The sequence below is a fragment of the Balaenoptera acutorostrata genome, chromosome 11 (assembly GCF_949987535.1).
Source record: "Balaenoptera acutorostrata chromosome 11, mBalAcu1.1, whole genome shotgun sequence".
NCBI lineage: Eukaryota > Metazoa > Chordata > Mammalia > Artiodactyla > Balaenopteridae > Balaenoptera > Balaenoptera acutorostrata.
In genome coordinates, this window is record NC_080074.1 from 56023931 (window position 1) to 56039234 (window position 15304).

The window sequence follows — 15304 nt, forward strand, 5'->3', positions numbered from 1 at the left end:
AAAATAGATATCAATCCTGGTTGTAATTTAAATTACTTGAAGATCTAAAAATTACCCACGCCCAACCCTACTCTCTGAGATTCTCTTAATTGGCTTAGGATTAGAGTCTGGGAACAAGTATTTTTTAAAAATCTCCTTGGGTGGGGCTTCCCTGGTGGCGCAGTGGTTGAGAATCTGCCTGCTAATGCAGGGGACACGGGTTCGAGCCCTGGTCTGGGAAGATCCCACATGCCACGGAGCAGCTGGGCCCGTGAGCCACAATTGCTGAGCCTGCGCGTCTGGAGCCTGTGCCCCGCGACGGGAGGGGCCGCGATAGAGAAAGGCCCGCGCACCGCGATGAAGAGCGGTCCCCGCACCGCGATGAAGAGTGGCCCCCGCTTGCCGCAACTGGAGAAAGCCCTCACACGAACCGAAGACCCAACACAGCCAAAAATAAATAAATAAATAAATAAATAAATAAGAAAATCCTTTTAAAAAAAAAAATCTCCTTGGGTGATTTAATGTGCATTCTGGGTTAAGAACCACTAATGAAGGGTTTTGCCAAGGTAGAAATGAGAAGTTGAGTGGGATGATTGGATGAGTATAAGGGAGATGTGGAAGAGAACTCAAAGCCCTGAGCCTACTAAAATGGGATAATTGAGATTTAGTTAAATATTAGAAAACTCTGAAGGAAAAGCAAGTTGAGTGGCAGGTGGAGACAATGAGTTCATTTTATAAGCCTAATGATTTTATAGTGCCAAGGAAACATTCAGAAAGGTCATGTTAGATAAGAACTGAACAGGCTTTATTGGATTTGTAATTAGAGAATGTTGGTCTTGGAAAGAGCAGTTTTAGTGAAGTGCTTATGGTAGAGTTGAGATTTCAGTGGATTGGAGAGTGAATGAGAGATGTGAAAGTGGAAAATAGCACATGTAGACTTCTATTTCAAGGGGAATAAAAAGGAAAAGTAGGGTAGTCGTTATGCAGGGGAGGCAGAATTGAAAGAGTGTATTTTTCTTAATATGGAAGAAATTAGATTATGTTCATCTATACCATAAGGGAGGGAGGGAGGGAGAGGACAAGAGGTGTGTTAAGAACCTAGGAGTGAAAATATAAAGGAAGGTTGAAAGTAGGGGTGTTCCTAGCTAGATGGAAAGAAAGATAAAATGTAGGAGGAATAAGCAGGATCAAATCCCATAGAAATTCTAAGGGGATGTGAACAGTGAAGAGGCAAGTGGTGTTTAGTTCTTTGGTAACCTTCAACAGAGCAGTGTCAGTAGTTAGCCCAGGAGTCGGAAAGCAATCATTGAAGTTGATTAGCAGTGAGTGTTGATTAGCAGTGAGTGTCAGCTTGTCCCTGGGCTACTTAGACTTAGGAAGTTAATAACTCCAAGATCATAAATAGATAAATGAGAGAGAAATTAACTAAGTCTCAGTATCCTTATTCATGAAATGAAGATATCTACCTCACAGGATTTGTTGTGAAGATTCAATGAGTTAATACATGTAAAGTGCTCAGCACATTATCTTGTACATAGTATTTACTCAATGGTGGTTCTTTCATTGTGAAAGATGTCCAAGTTCCATTGTTCTGCAGTAGTGTAAAATCAAGTTGGTAGAAAATAATAAAATTATATATGATGTGGAAGGGTTTGGGGCTGGCTGGTACAAATGATAAATAGAAGAGGAAGATGTAGTGACATTACATTTAAATCATTTTTTTTTCCTGGAATTAAGTGGCCGTAAGGAAGGTAAAAGAGTAACCTTAGTGGAAGATTAAGTGAAAATATTTTTTCTTATGGGAGAAGCCAGAATGGTTTATAGGCCAGAAAGGTTTATAGGTTTATACTGCAAGGAGGTAGTAGGGAAGGAGAAACTGATAAAGGGAGGGATGGATTAATATCTTGGGGGAAGGAGAAACAGGTGGAGTTGGGAATGTTAAGCAGAAGGGTTAGTGTGAGAGGAATAATGTTTCTTTTGTCAGATAAGTAAAAAAAAAAAAAAAAAAAAAAGACAAAAGATGGATGAAGCTGGAGACAAATTTAGATGTGAGGCCAAGGAAAATAATGCTAGGAGCCTCTAGGCTGAAGGAATGGCATATACAGGTGTTAAGTAGATAAGGTTCATCTGCTGAGTGTACAAGGGACAAAATTCAGTTTGGAATCTCCAAGGAGAGTAGAAAATATTTCAAGTAAACCTTAGTGTTTCTAGATGCTGAGAGCTCAAAAGACAATAAAGTCACAATATAGGACATTTAATTCATAGAGACATGTGACTTTTCCATCAGTGCAGTCTGGACAAAGGAAGGGTGAAAATGAATAGTTGGGATCAACTTTGGATGAAGATAGGCAATGTAAAAAAAAATGGCTAGCATCTCTTGAGCTTACTCTGTACCAAGAGGTCTTTCTAAGCAATTTAAGTGTATTATTTAACCTTATCTGAGACCTGTATTATTGATATTACCATTCTCTAATAAGAAAACTGGGGTATGGAGTGTTTAAGCAACAGTGTCACATAATAGCAAGTGGTTAAGCCAGGATTTTAACCTCTGTAGTAGTAACTAGTAGGGTGTTAGTTTATATGCCATTGAAAAAGTGTATCATGGGGCTATAGGAAAATTCATAGGGCAAGTAAAATAAAAAGGAATGATGTTTGTAAATCTAGGGAGGGTCAGAGAGACTTGAAATAAATTTGAAAGTGGAGAACGGTTTTATTAGGGATGAGTAATAATTAGGACAAATATTTTTATGTTCCTACTATGTGCCAAGAACTATGTTAGATGCAGTGAATAAAATGTAAGTTTCACCTTCTATCACTCCTTCTGGGAGTGATAATAAACTGAATTTTTAGTAACTGAACTTAAGAATCTTCAGATAAATTCCTCAAAACACTGTGTTTGCATACAGCAGCACTCGAGAGAAAGAGAAGTGGCTCCAAGTAAAATGTGGAAATGAAGAGCAGGGAAAATACAGTGCTCCAAAAAGAAGCCTATTGGGCTTCCCTGGTGGCGCAGTGGTTGAGAATCTGTCTGCCAATGCAGGGGACACGGGTTCGAGCCCTGGTCTGGGAAGATCCCACATGCCACGGAGCAACTGGGCCCGTGAGCCACAATTGCTGAGCCTGCGCGTCTGGAGCCTGTGCTCCGCAACAAGAGAGGCCGCGATGGTGAGAGGCCCGCGCACCGCGATGAAGAGTGGTCCCCACTTGCCGCAACTGGAGAAAGCCCTCGCACAGAAACGAAGATTCAACACAGTCATAAGTAAATAAATAAATAAATAAAAGAACGTGAATTTAAAAAAAAAAAAAAAAAAAGAAGCCTATCATTTTGATGAAGGTAGTCTATATTAATGATGAGGAACCTCAGTAATGCCTGAGTATGTTTCAGAAGAAAGAATTCTACACATAGTTTGCATTCTACATTAAGGGTTTATGTCTGACTTTTAATTGGAAGTGAAGTTCCCTGTTACTGTGTCTACTCGTAAGGCATCAAAGGAAGATTTGTTCGAGTGATGTATCAATTACCCACTGCTGTATAATATATAACTCCCAAACACAGCAGCATAAAAGGATAACCCTCAATTATCCCTCCCAAGTCTAGAGGTCAGCTGGGAAGTTCTGCTGGTCTTGGCTGGGCTCACACTTGTATCTGTGGGGATCTGTGTTTGGGCAGGCAATGCTGAGTCTGTCTGGACTTCCTCCCATGTGTTGGGGGTATCTGGCCGTAAGATGGTCTAGGATGATCTTAGCTAAAACAACTGGGCTACTTCCAAGTGGTAGTTTGGCTTGTTCTCATGGCAGAGGAGGCAAGGTTCTGTGACAGTAAGATAGGCTTACACTCAGAACTGGTACGGGTTCACTCTGACTACATTTTTATGGCTAAAGCCAGTTACAAAGCTAATCTGGTGGTGGAGAAAGAGACTCTACTTCTTAATGAAAAGTCACGTTGTAAGGTTAGATACAGGAAAGGATGAAGAATTGGGGCCATGTTTTCAGTCGCCTCTAGTGGCTTCATGCTAGTTTTACTCCCAAGACAAACTTCGCTTGCTTATATGCATCACCTTTTCAATCCTAATGTGATTTTGAAACACATCAACTTTAAATTCTTCAATGGCTCCCCACTGTCCTAATATGAAACCTATACTCTGTATCAGACATCAATGGCATTCCACTTTCTTGCCCCTGCCTACTTCTTTCCGCCCCCCTATGCCTGTACTACTAATCCTGTTACACCCAAGTCCTTGTATGTATTTCTTAAAACAACCTCTGCTCATCCTAACACCTCTTTTGTCTCTCAAGCTAGACTCTCCCTTTATCTTCCCCCAGCCTTTCCCAGTCAGCTCTTTCTCATCTGTAAGTTTCAATTATCAAATTCTGTTGATTAACATTTCCACCATAAAATTAAGTGGATGAAAATTGAGATATCATAAGAGTACTACTGGTGAAATAATTTTTTAACAAAGTCTTCCTACAACAAAACTCTCAAGAAGGACTTAATTCAGGGTAGGTGGTATTAAATAGTTAATCTCAGTTACACATTTTTTCAGTTGATATCTTGTAGTTTGAACTGAAAACATTTTACATAGACCTTTTTTAAGTTGATTGTGAGGTAATTATCTGTAATCCATTCTCAAGGCCTCTATTTTTTTGTAAAATGATAAAAGACGGGAAAAAAGTAAGTAGTTTCCTTCACAGTGGGTGCCTCGGCCAAGTCTCCCCTGATTCCCCACAAGCCAGCATAGATACCTGTTCTCCACGCTCCCACTGCTTTCCTGCATAATGCTTACTTGTTTGCTGTCTAACTAACTTCTGCAATCCTAGTCCTTTCCTCTTAGAATTCGCATTGTGCAACAATGTCTGGGATGCAGCAGGCAGCCAAAACATTGCTTATTAAATGAATCATTGCATAATTTAATATACACTACCTAGGCACACTTAGTAGTAACTGAGTTCGCTTCTCGTTGATTGACTAACTTGTTCCTAAACTCAGAAATGCTGAGTATCAGCTGTTAAGAAAGATTCTGGCAAATGGAGCGTGATTGTGATTTGCACTGCAAATGTCATGTTAATCTTTGTTTGTTTTCTGGCTGATAGTTAAATCTCTTGTACTATGCATCAAAAATGTCACAGCTAAACAATCTGAGGGTTTAAATGGCTCCTCATAATTTCCATGCTGCTAACTGGCAGAAAAATAATCACTGTTGTAAGTCTTGGCTGGAGAGTTCTCATGGAAAATATTTCTTTTTTAATTTGAAGGCATTAGGAAACACACTCAAGTTATAATTTAAACGTTGTTTATTCTGGAGTACACGAACAATCTATTGCTATTTCATTGTCAGTCATTCCAAATATATTACTAAAAAGTCACCAGGATTAGTCATATTTTCACCTTCAATGCTTTTTATTAATTTATTCTATGCTAATTTTTACAAAGATGATTTTAGATATTTTTGAATCCTGTGGTATTTCATTATGACAATTAATGATGCATGTTGCCAACATCTCTAAACACTAACAGAAGCTTAAATATTTTGTTGGCTTAATTGCTTCTGGTAGCATTGTAATGACATAGTGTGAAACTCATTTCACCCTCCTCATTTCGCCTCTAGCCAAACATTAGGCCACTTTTGTCTTGTGATTCTTATTTAGTTTTAAAAAGTTAAAATGGCCCATTTTCTCTTTTAAAGGACTCATTATTGGAACCAGTTTCAAAGAGAACCATGTGGCAATTGTGAAAGGGAAGGTATGAGATATCTCAGCGTCCCTTACAGGTTTACTAAGAAAGAATACTTGAGAATGTATTACAGATAATTACTTCACAAGGAGCTTTTAAAAATCCAATTACCAGATTTCTAATTTAAATGAAAAAAATGGGAAAAAAAAAAAGTTCCAGAATCACTTCAGTGCAATGTGCTATGTTGCAGAATATCAAGTGCATCTTGGGAGTTTAACTGTGGGAGGACTTTGTAATAGCACTGTCTCCCTATAAGAGGACTCCACAGATAGCATTATGATGAATCTCCTATATGTGTTCATTTAATTTCCGGGGTTGCTGCACTAAACAATAAACCAAATTTGAGAGCTTGAATCCGGATGTATCTTGTCACTTTCTCTCCCCGTCAGTTCAATCAAATGTCATTCTATTCAACTGAATATAGACAGGGTGAATTTCAAGTAAAAGAAAATTCAACCAGAGTGACAGATTTTCTCTTAAAGTTACTTTTGTTTGATTTCATCTTCTTTTCTTTGCTGTGAAACCACAAAATTAAATGGAAATCAGGATGTCAATTCTTCTGCTCCTTGCTGTTTCTAACTTGTGCTTTTGGATCAGTAAAACTAGTTGCTTCATACATGCCTCATGTGGTCATACAGGTTGGGCACTGCACAAATCCAAGGAGCACCACTGACCTACGCCACTATGTGAATGTCAGTTCCTTGAGTTGTGCAGTGTCCATCATGCACAACTGTAAGCAGAAGCTTTACTGGATTCTAATATTTTTGGTTGCAATAATGCACATACAATAATCTACTAAGATATATAATTTAATTTAGGTAATTAGTAATTTCTTACAATAAAATATATTAAGATATTTAATCACAGATGCATGCCCAGAATAAATAATTAAACAGAATTAGAGATTTACTAAATTACATTAATAGTTAACCCAACTTGATCACTTTCAGGATATCTACATCTGTGAATATTTCAGGAGACTTAATTTCTTAATCTAAGACAATGATGAAAGATTTTATCTTCTCTATTTAGATTTTCTCCCTAAGAAATGTTATTCATGCTGATGACTCCTCAAATTAGTAGCTTCAGCCCTAATCTTGCCCTTGAATGCCAAGATCCTTACCCCAACAACCTACTTGACATCTCCACTCAGATGTCCAATTGGTGTTTCAAACAGAACATGGGCAAACCAGAACTTTTGATCCCTCTACCTCAACCTTCAAACCTTCCTCCTCAGTTTCCTCTAATTTTGTAAATACAATTACAATACACCCAGTTTCTCACATTAAAAACTTACTCATCTCTAATTTCTCTTTCTTTGTCACTGCCACATCTAATCCATCAACAAGTGCTATTCACTCTACAGCTCCAAACACCCTGAATCTGTTTTGCCTTATTTTCTCTGCTATCACCCTGGTACAATTCACAATCATCTGTTACCTAGACAAATGAAACAACAAATTTTTAACTGGTCACCCTATTTCTATCCCATTAGCATAATCCATCCTCCACACAACAGCCAAAATAAACTTTCCAAAGTATAAAGCTACCTTTCAACAAATTGTGCTGAGACAATTGTACATTCATAGGCAAACAATAAAACAGATAAACTAACAAAGCCAAAACTCAAAAAACCTTAACCTAAACTTGACACCTTATACAGAAATTAACTCAAAAAAGATTGTGGACTTAAATGTAAAATGCAAAACTATAAAGCTCTTAGAAAAAAAAAGGTGGGAGAAAATATTTGGGATCTACAGTTAGGCAAAAAGTTCTTAGACTTGATACTAAAATATAAGAGAAAAATAATTAAAACTTGGACCTCATCAAAATTTAAACACCTGCTTTGTGAAAAATCATGAAAAGATTGAAAAAACCGATGACAGACTTGGAGAAAATATTTTCAAACCACATATTCAATAAATGACTAGTGTCTAGAATAAATAAACAACTCCCAAAACTCAACAGTAAGAGTTTCACTTTGTGATGACACAGGAAGCTCCTGAACTTACCTCCTCCTATGGACCCACTAAATCTACAGCTACATACGGAACATTCTTTTCTCTGAAAGAAATCCAGAAACCAGCAGAGTGACTTGTACACATTTGGTGAAAGAGAAAAAAAATGGATAGGAGAGGATGAGAAACAATCTTGTCATAAACCCCATTCTTGATGACACATAATTGGGACACACAAGCATCAACACACAATGGGAAGGAACTCACAATCCCCAGCTTCTCTCTGAGGAGAGACGGGTTTAAACCCCACATGCCCCAACATTTAAGATTTCTACCTGAGTGAGAGCTCCCCAAAACATCTACCTCTGAAAGCCAACAGGGCTTGTGTCCATGAGACCCACAAGGCCATAATGAACTAAGAAAGAGTTCTTAATGGGTTCACATGGACTCACCACCAGTATCTTCCCCAGGCAGGACCCACTGCAGAGGCAGCAGATTGAAATACCCAGTCTTTCCACGAAAGAGACCTATTGGCTTATTCAGAGCTGCCACCAGAGGGCCAGGCTTCTATTTAACACACATCTAGGGGCTGACTGCAATACTCTCCAGATACTGGAGAGGCAGGCAGTCACCATCTTCATGTTCTCCCTCTGTCTCACTTCAGTTTGCCAGCATCTCCCCAAAGCAGCTTGTGCGCACATCTGATATCCAAGCTGATGTGCCTGCTGCCCAGAGGGTACATCCTTTGATAAGCCTGACTCTGAGGACCCTCTGAGCAGGGATTGTATTCATTGGCTCAACAGGATGGTAGCAAACAAACAGTTCTTAATGGGCTATCCACCTAGGGCTTGACCAGAGGGAGCAGACAAAAATACCCATCTCCCAGTCTCCCCTTAAAGAGGTATATTTACACATTTTAAAAGCTGTTGCCTGAGGTTTCAGTTTCTGATAAGCCTGCATCTAGGTGCTGACCGAGATTCTCCTCTTTGAGACACTGACAGGTCTTAGAACAATGTCAACTACTGGGAACCACTATGAACAGAGCAGACTGTTTGGACAATCACAAAAGTTTGAGAGACAAGCAAAAGCTAGGACAAAGTTAAACAATAAGTTTCATTTCCTACCTGTCACCACTCCTTCAAGACTGGGAGAGGTGGTTGTTTCATCTAATGCATAGAATCCTAACACAGAGTCAAGGAAAACGAAGAAACAGAGGAACACATTCCAAATGAAAGAACATGATAAAAGTCCCAGAAAAAGACTTTAATGAAATGGAGATAAGTGATTACCTGATAAAGCGTTCAAAATAAGTGTGATAAAGATGCTCAGTGAGATCAGGAAAACAATGCATAAATCAAGTGCATTTCGCCAAAGAGCTAGAAAATATAAGAAAGTGCCAAACAAAATACAGAACTGAAGAATATGATAACTGAAGTAAAAAACTCAATCAGGGGTTCAGTAGCAGACTAGATGAAGCAAAGAAGGAATCAGTGATCTTGAAGAAAAGGCAGTGGTACTCATAAAATTGGAGGAGAAAAACAAAAAAAGAAATGGTGGAAAAAGAGTGAAGATAGCCTAAGGGACTTATGTGATGACATGAATAGGACCAATATTTGTACTGTAAGGTTCCCAGAATGAGAAGAGAGAGAAAGGTGAAGAAAGCTTATTTGATAAAATAATATCTGAAAACTTTCTTAACCTAGAGAAAGAAACAAACATCTCACATTCAGGAAGCCCAGAAAGTTCTAAGTGAGAAGAATCCAGACACCCACACCTAGGTAATAATTAAACTGTAAAAGTTAAAGGCAAGGACAGAATCTTAAGAGCAGCAAAAGAAAACACCCTGTTAATTACAAGGGAATCCCCAAAAGATTATCAACATTTTTCAGCAGAAATTTTGCAGGTCAGAAGGGAGTGGCACAATACACTCAAAGTCCTGAAAGAGATTATGCCAATCAAAAATACTGTCCCCGGGGCTTCCCTGGTGGCGCAGTGGTCGAGAGTCTGCCTGCTAATGCAGGGGACACGGGTTCGCGCCCTGGTCTGGGAGGATCCCACGTGCCGCGGAGCAACTAGGCCCGTGAGCCACAACTACTGAGCCTGCGCGTCTGGAGCCTGTGCTCCGCAACAAGAGAGGCCACAATAGTGAGAGGCCCGCGCACCGCGATGAAGAGTAGCCCCCGCTTGCCGCAACTACAGCAAGCCCTAGCACAGAAACGAAGACCCAACATAGCAATCAATCAATCAATAAATAAATCTTTAAAAAAAAAAAAAAAAAAATACTGTCCCCAGCAAAGTTTCCTCCAGAATTAAAGGAGAGATAAAGAGTTTTCCAGGGCTTCCCTGGTGGCGCAGTGGTTGAGAATCTGCCTGCTAATGCAGGAGACACGGGTTCGAGCCCTGGTCTGGGAGGATCCCACATGCCGCGGAGCGGCTGGGCCCGTGAGCCACGGCTGCTGAGCCTGCGCTTCTGGAGCCTGTGCCCCACGACGGGAGGGGCCGCGATAGTGAAAGGCCCGCGCACCGCGATGAAGAGCGGTCCCCGCACCGCGATGAAGAGTGGCCCCCACTTGCCGCAACTGGAGAAAGCCCTCGCACGAACCAAAGACCCAGCACAGCCAAAAATAAATAAATAAATAAATAAATAAATAAATAAATAAAAATTAAAAAAAAAAAAAAAAAAAAAAAGAGTTTTCCAGACACGCAAAAGCTGAAAAATTTCATCACCATTAGACAAGCCTTATAAGAAATGTTAAAGTGACTTTAGCTGAAATGAAAGGGTGCTAATTTGTAACAAGAAAACATATGAAAGTATAAATCTCACTGGTAAAGGTAAATACATTTTAAAAAGGTAGTGGATGAATCACTTATAAAGCTAGTATGAAGGGTAAAAAAAAAAATAACTACAATAATTAGTTAAGGGATAGGCAAGATAAAAAGAAGTAAAATATGACCAAAAAACCCATAAAACATGGGGTGGGAGAGTGAAAATATAAGTAGAACTTTAGATGTATTTGTACTTAAATTGTTATCAAATTAAAATATACTGTTATATAGTTTTGGAAGTTTTAGCCACAGCAATCAGAGAAGACAAAGAAATAAAAGGAATCCAAAACAGAAAAGAAGAAGTAAAGCTGTCCCTGTTTGCAGATGACATGATACTATACATAGAGAATCCTAAAGATGGTACCAGAAAGCTACTAGAGCTAATCAATGAATTTGGTAAAGTAGCAGGATACAAAATTAATGCACAGAAATCTCTGGCATTCCTATACACTAATGATGAAGAATCTGAAAGTGAAATTAAGAAAACACTCCCATTTACCATTGCAACAAAAAGAATAAAATATCTAGGAATAAACCTACCTATGGAGACAAAAGAACTGTATGCAGAAAATTATAAGACACTGATGAAAGAAATTAAACATGATACAAATAGATGGAGAGATATATCATGTTCTTGGATTGGAAGAATCAACATAGTGAATATGACTCTACTACCTAAAGCAATCTACAGATTCAATGCAATCCCTATCAAACCACCACTGGCATTTTCCACATAACTAGAACAAAAAATTTCACAATTTGTATGGAAACACAAAAGACCCTGAATAGCCAAAGCAATCTTGAGAACGAAAAATGGAGCTGGAGGAATCAGGCTCCCTGACTTTAGACTATACTATAAAGCTACAGTAATCAAGACAGTATGGTAGTGGCACAAAAACAGAAATATAGATCAACGGAACAGGATAGAACGCCCAGAGGTAAACCCACACACATATGGATACCTTATCTTTGATAAAGGAGGCAAGAATATACAGTGGAGAAAAGACAGCCTCCTCAATAAGTGGTGCTGGGAAAACTGGACAGGTACATGTAAAAGTATGAAATTAGAACACTCCCTAACACCATACACAAAAATAAACTCAAAATGGATTAAAGACCTAAGTGTAAGGCCAGACACTATCAAACTCTTAGAGGAAAACATAGGCACAACACTCTGACATAAATCACAGCAAGATCCTTTTTGACCCAGCTCCTAGAGAAACGGAAATAAAAACAAAAATAAACAAATAGGACCTAATGAAACTTCAAAGCTTTTGCACAGCAAAGGAAACCATAAACAAGATGAAAAGACAACCCTCAGAATGGGAGAAAATATTTGCATTTGAAGCAGCTGACAAAGGAGTAATCTCCAAAATTTACAAGCAGCTCATGCAGCTCAATAACAAAAGAACAAACAACCCAATCCAAAAATGGGCAGAAGACCTAAGTAGACATTTCTCCAAAGAAGATATACAGATTGCCAACAAACACATGAAAGAATGGTCAACATCATTGATCATTAGAGAAATGCAAATCAAAACTACAATGAGGTATCATCTCACACCAGTCAGAATGGCTATCATCAAAAAATCTAGAAACAATAAATGCTGGAGAGGGTGTGGAGAAAAGGGAACAATCTTGCACTGTTGGTGGGAATGCAAATTGATACAGGCACTATGGAGAACAGTATGGAGGTTCCTTAAAAAACTAAAAATAGAATTACCATATGACCCAGCAATCCCAGTCCTGGGCATATACCCTGAGAACACCATAATTCAAAATGAGTCATGTACCAAAATGTTCATTGCAGCTCTATTTACAATAGCCAGGACATGGAAGCAACCTAAGTGTCCATCAACAGATGAATGGATAAAGAAGGTGTGGCACATATATACAATGGAATATTACTCAGCCATAAAAAGAAACGAAATTGAGTTATTTGTAGTGAGGTGCATGGACCTAGAGTCTGTCATACAGAGTGAAGTAAGTCAGAAAGAGAAAAACAAATACTGTATGCTAACACATATATATGGAATCTAAGGGGAAAAAAAAAAAAAGGTCATGAAGTACCTAGGGGTAAGACGGGAATAAAGACACAGACCTATTAGAGAATGTACTTCAGGATATGGGGAGGGGGAAGGGTAAGCTGTGACAAAGTGAGAGAATGGCATGGACATATATACACTACTAAACATAAAATAGATAGCTAGTGGGAAGCAGCCGCATAGCACAGGGAGATCAGCTCGGTGGTTTGTGACCACCTAGAGGGGTGGGATTGGGAGGGTGGGAGGGAGGGAGACGCAAGAGGGAAGAGATATGGGAACATATGTATATGTATAACTGATTCACTTTGTTATAAAGCAGAAACTAACACACCATTGTAAAGCAATTATACTCCAATGAAGATGTTAAAAAAAATATAAAAAAACAAAATAGACTGTTATAAATGTAAGTGTGTATATATATATATTTATATATATATATATATTTATATATATATTTATATATATATATATACCTCCTGGTAACCACAAAGAAAAAACTTATAGTAGATACACAAAACAAAGAGAAAGAAATCTAAGCATACCACTAAAGAATGTCATCGAATTACAAAGGAAGAGAACAAGAGAGGAATTAAAAACATGCAGAAAACAATTAACAAAATGGAAATAAGTACATACCTACTAATAATCACTTTAAATGTAAATGGACCAAATTTTCCAAACAAAAGACAGTAGCTGAATAGAAAAAAATTAAGATCCAACTACTATGCTGCCTATAAGAGACTCATGTCAGCTTTAAGGTATATACACAGACTGAAAGTAAAGGGATGGAAAAAATATTCCATAAAAATGAAAATCAAAAGAGAGCTGGAGTAGCTGTACTTATATCAGAAAATTTAGACTTTAAGACAAAGATTGTAATAGACAAAGAAGATCATATATAATAATAAAGGGGTCAATGCAATAAGAGGATATAATATTTGTAAATATTTAGCACCCAAAATTGGAGCACCTAAATATATAAAGCAAATATTAAAACACCAAAAGTGAGAAATAAACAGCAATACAGTAAGAGTAGGGGACTTAATACCCCATTTTCATCAATAGATAGATCATACAGCTGGAAAATCAATAAGGAAAAATTGGACTTAACCTACATGTTAGACCAGAAAGACTTAATAGACATTTACAGTACATTCTATCCAAGCAGCAGAATACACATTCTTCTCAAGTATACATGAAACATTCTCTGGGATAGATCATATATTAGGCCACAAAATTTGTTAATAAATTTTAAAAGATTGAAAGCATATCAAGCCCCATTTCCAACCACGGTGGTCTGAACCAAGAAATTAATTATAAGAAGAAAACTGGAATTTCACAAATATGTGGGGATTAAACAACATGCTAGTGAACAAACAATAGATCAAAGAAAAACTCAAAATAGAAATTTAAAAAAAAATGTTGAGACAAACAGAAATGGAAATACAATATACCAAAATATATAGGATGTAGCAAAAGCAGTTCTAAGAAGGAAGTTCAGAGCAATTAACACCTCATTAAAAAACAAGAAAGTTCTCAAACTGCTACAAAGCTACAGTAATCAAAACAGTATAGTACTGGCACAAAAACAGACACATAGATCAATGGAACAGGATAGAAAGCCCAGAAATAAATCTCTCTTCTGGAAGAGAGAATGCTGAATTTCCTGTAGCTATAATCTCTTTCAATGCTAGGCTACTTCCATTAAAAGGACAGAGGTGGTTTGGCTTAGTGGTTCAGAGCTTGGTGTCTGCAGTCAGGAAGACCTGGGTCCCAGTTCCATTTCCACAGCTTGGCACAACTTATTTATGGTCTCTAAGCCCTAATTTTCTCATGTGTAAAATAAGGGCAACAGACTCTAACTCTGCAGCTGTGAGAATTTTGTGAAATAATTAATGTCAAGAAGTTTCTAGCAGGTAAGTTTTTATCACCATCATAATTATTACTGAGTAGTTTCCCAACTAATACATTTATTTTAAAAATACTTTTATCCTACTAGGATAAAGGGTAAAATAGGACGTTCAGATAATAGAATCTTTTATTTATTTATTTATTTATTTATTTATTTATTTATTTTATTTATTTTATTTTATAAGGATTTTTTTAAAAATTTTATTTATTTATTTATTTATGGCTGTGTTGGGTCTTCGTTTCTGTGCGAGGGCTTTCTCTAGTTGTGGCAAGTGGGGGCCACTCTTCATCGCGGTGTGCGGGCCTCTCACTATCGCGGCCTCTCTTGTTGCGGAGCACAGGTTCCAGACGCGCAGGCTCAACAATTGTGGCTCACGGGCCTAGGTGCTCCGCGGCATGTGGGATCTTCCCAGACCGGGGCTCAAACCCGTGTGCCCTGCATTAGCAAGCAGATTCTCAACCACTGCGCCACCAGGGAAGCCCTATTTTATTTTATTTTATTTTTTACCAGAGTGACAATTGCCAGTGTGAACAAATATATACCCAGGTTCATATCATTCAGACTGTTTTGAAATAGAATTGGTTTTTTTTCTACTGAGACTTGACTCTCTAATATTTGTAGATAAGATTTGTTGTACATTATCGTCACCTAGTTATATAGTATGAATCATGATTTCTATCAGTAATTCTATCAGAAAACATTTCTTTTGTGGTAACTTGCTGTTTTGGTAGGCAAGTTCTTTGCAGTGACACAACTGGTAAAGAAAACCTACTGTAAAATATAACACAAGATCTCATCTGACTTTTGCTGTTCATGAGTTCTTTAATTAAAGCCCTTGGCCCTCCTGTCACTG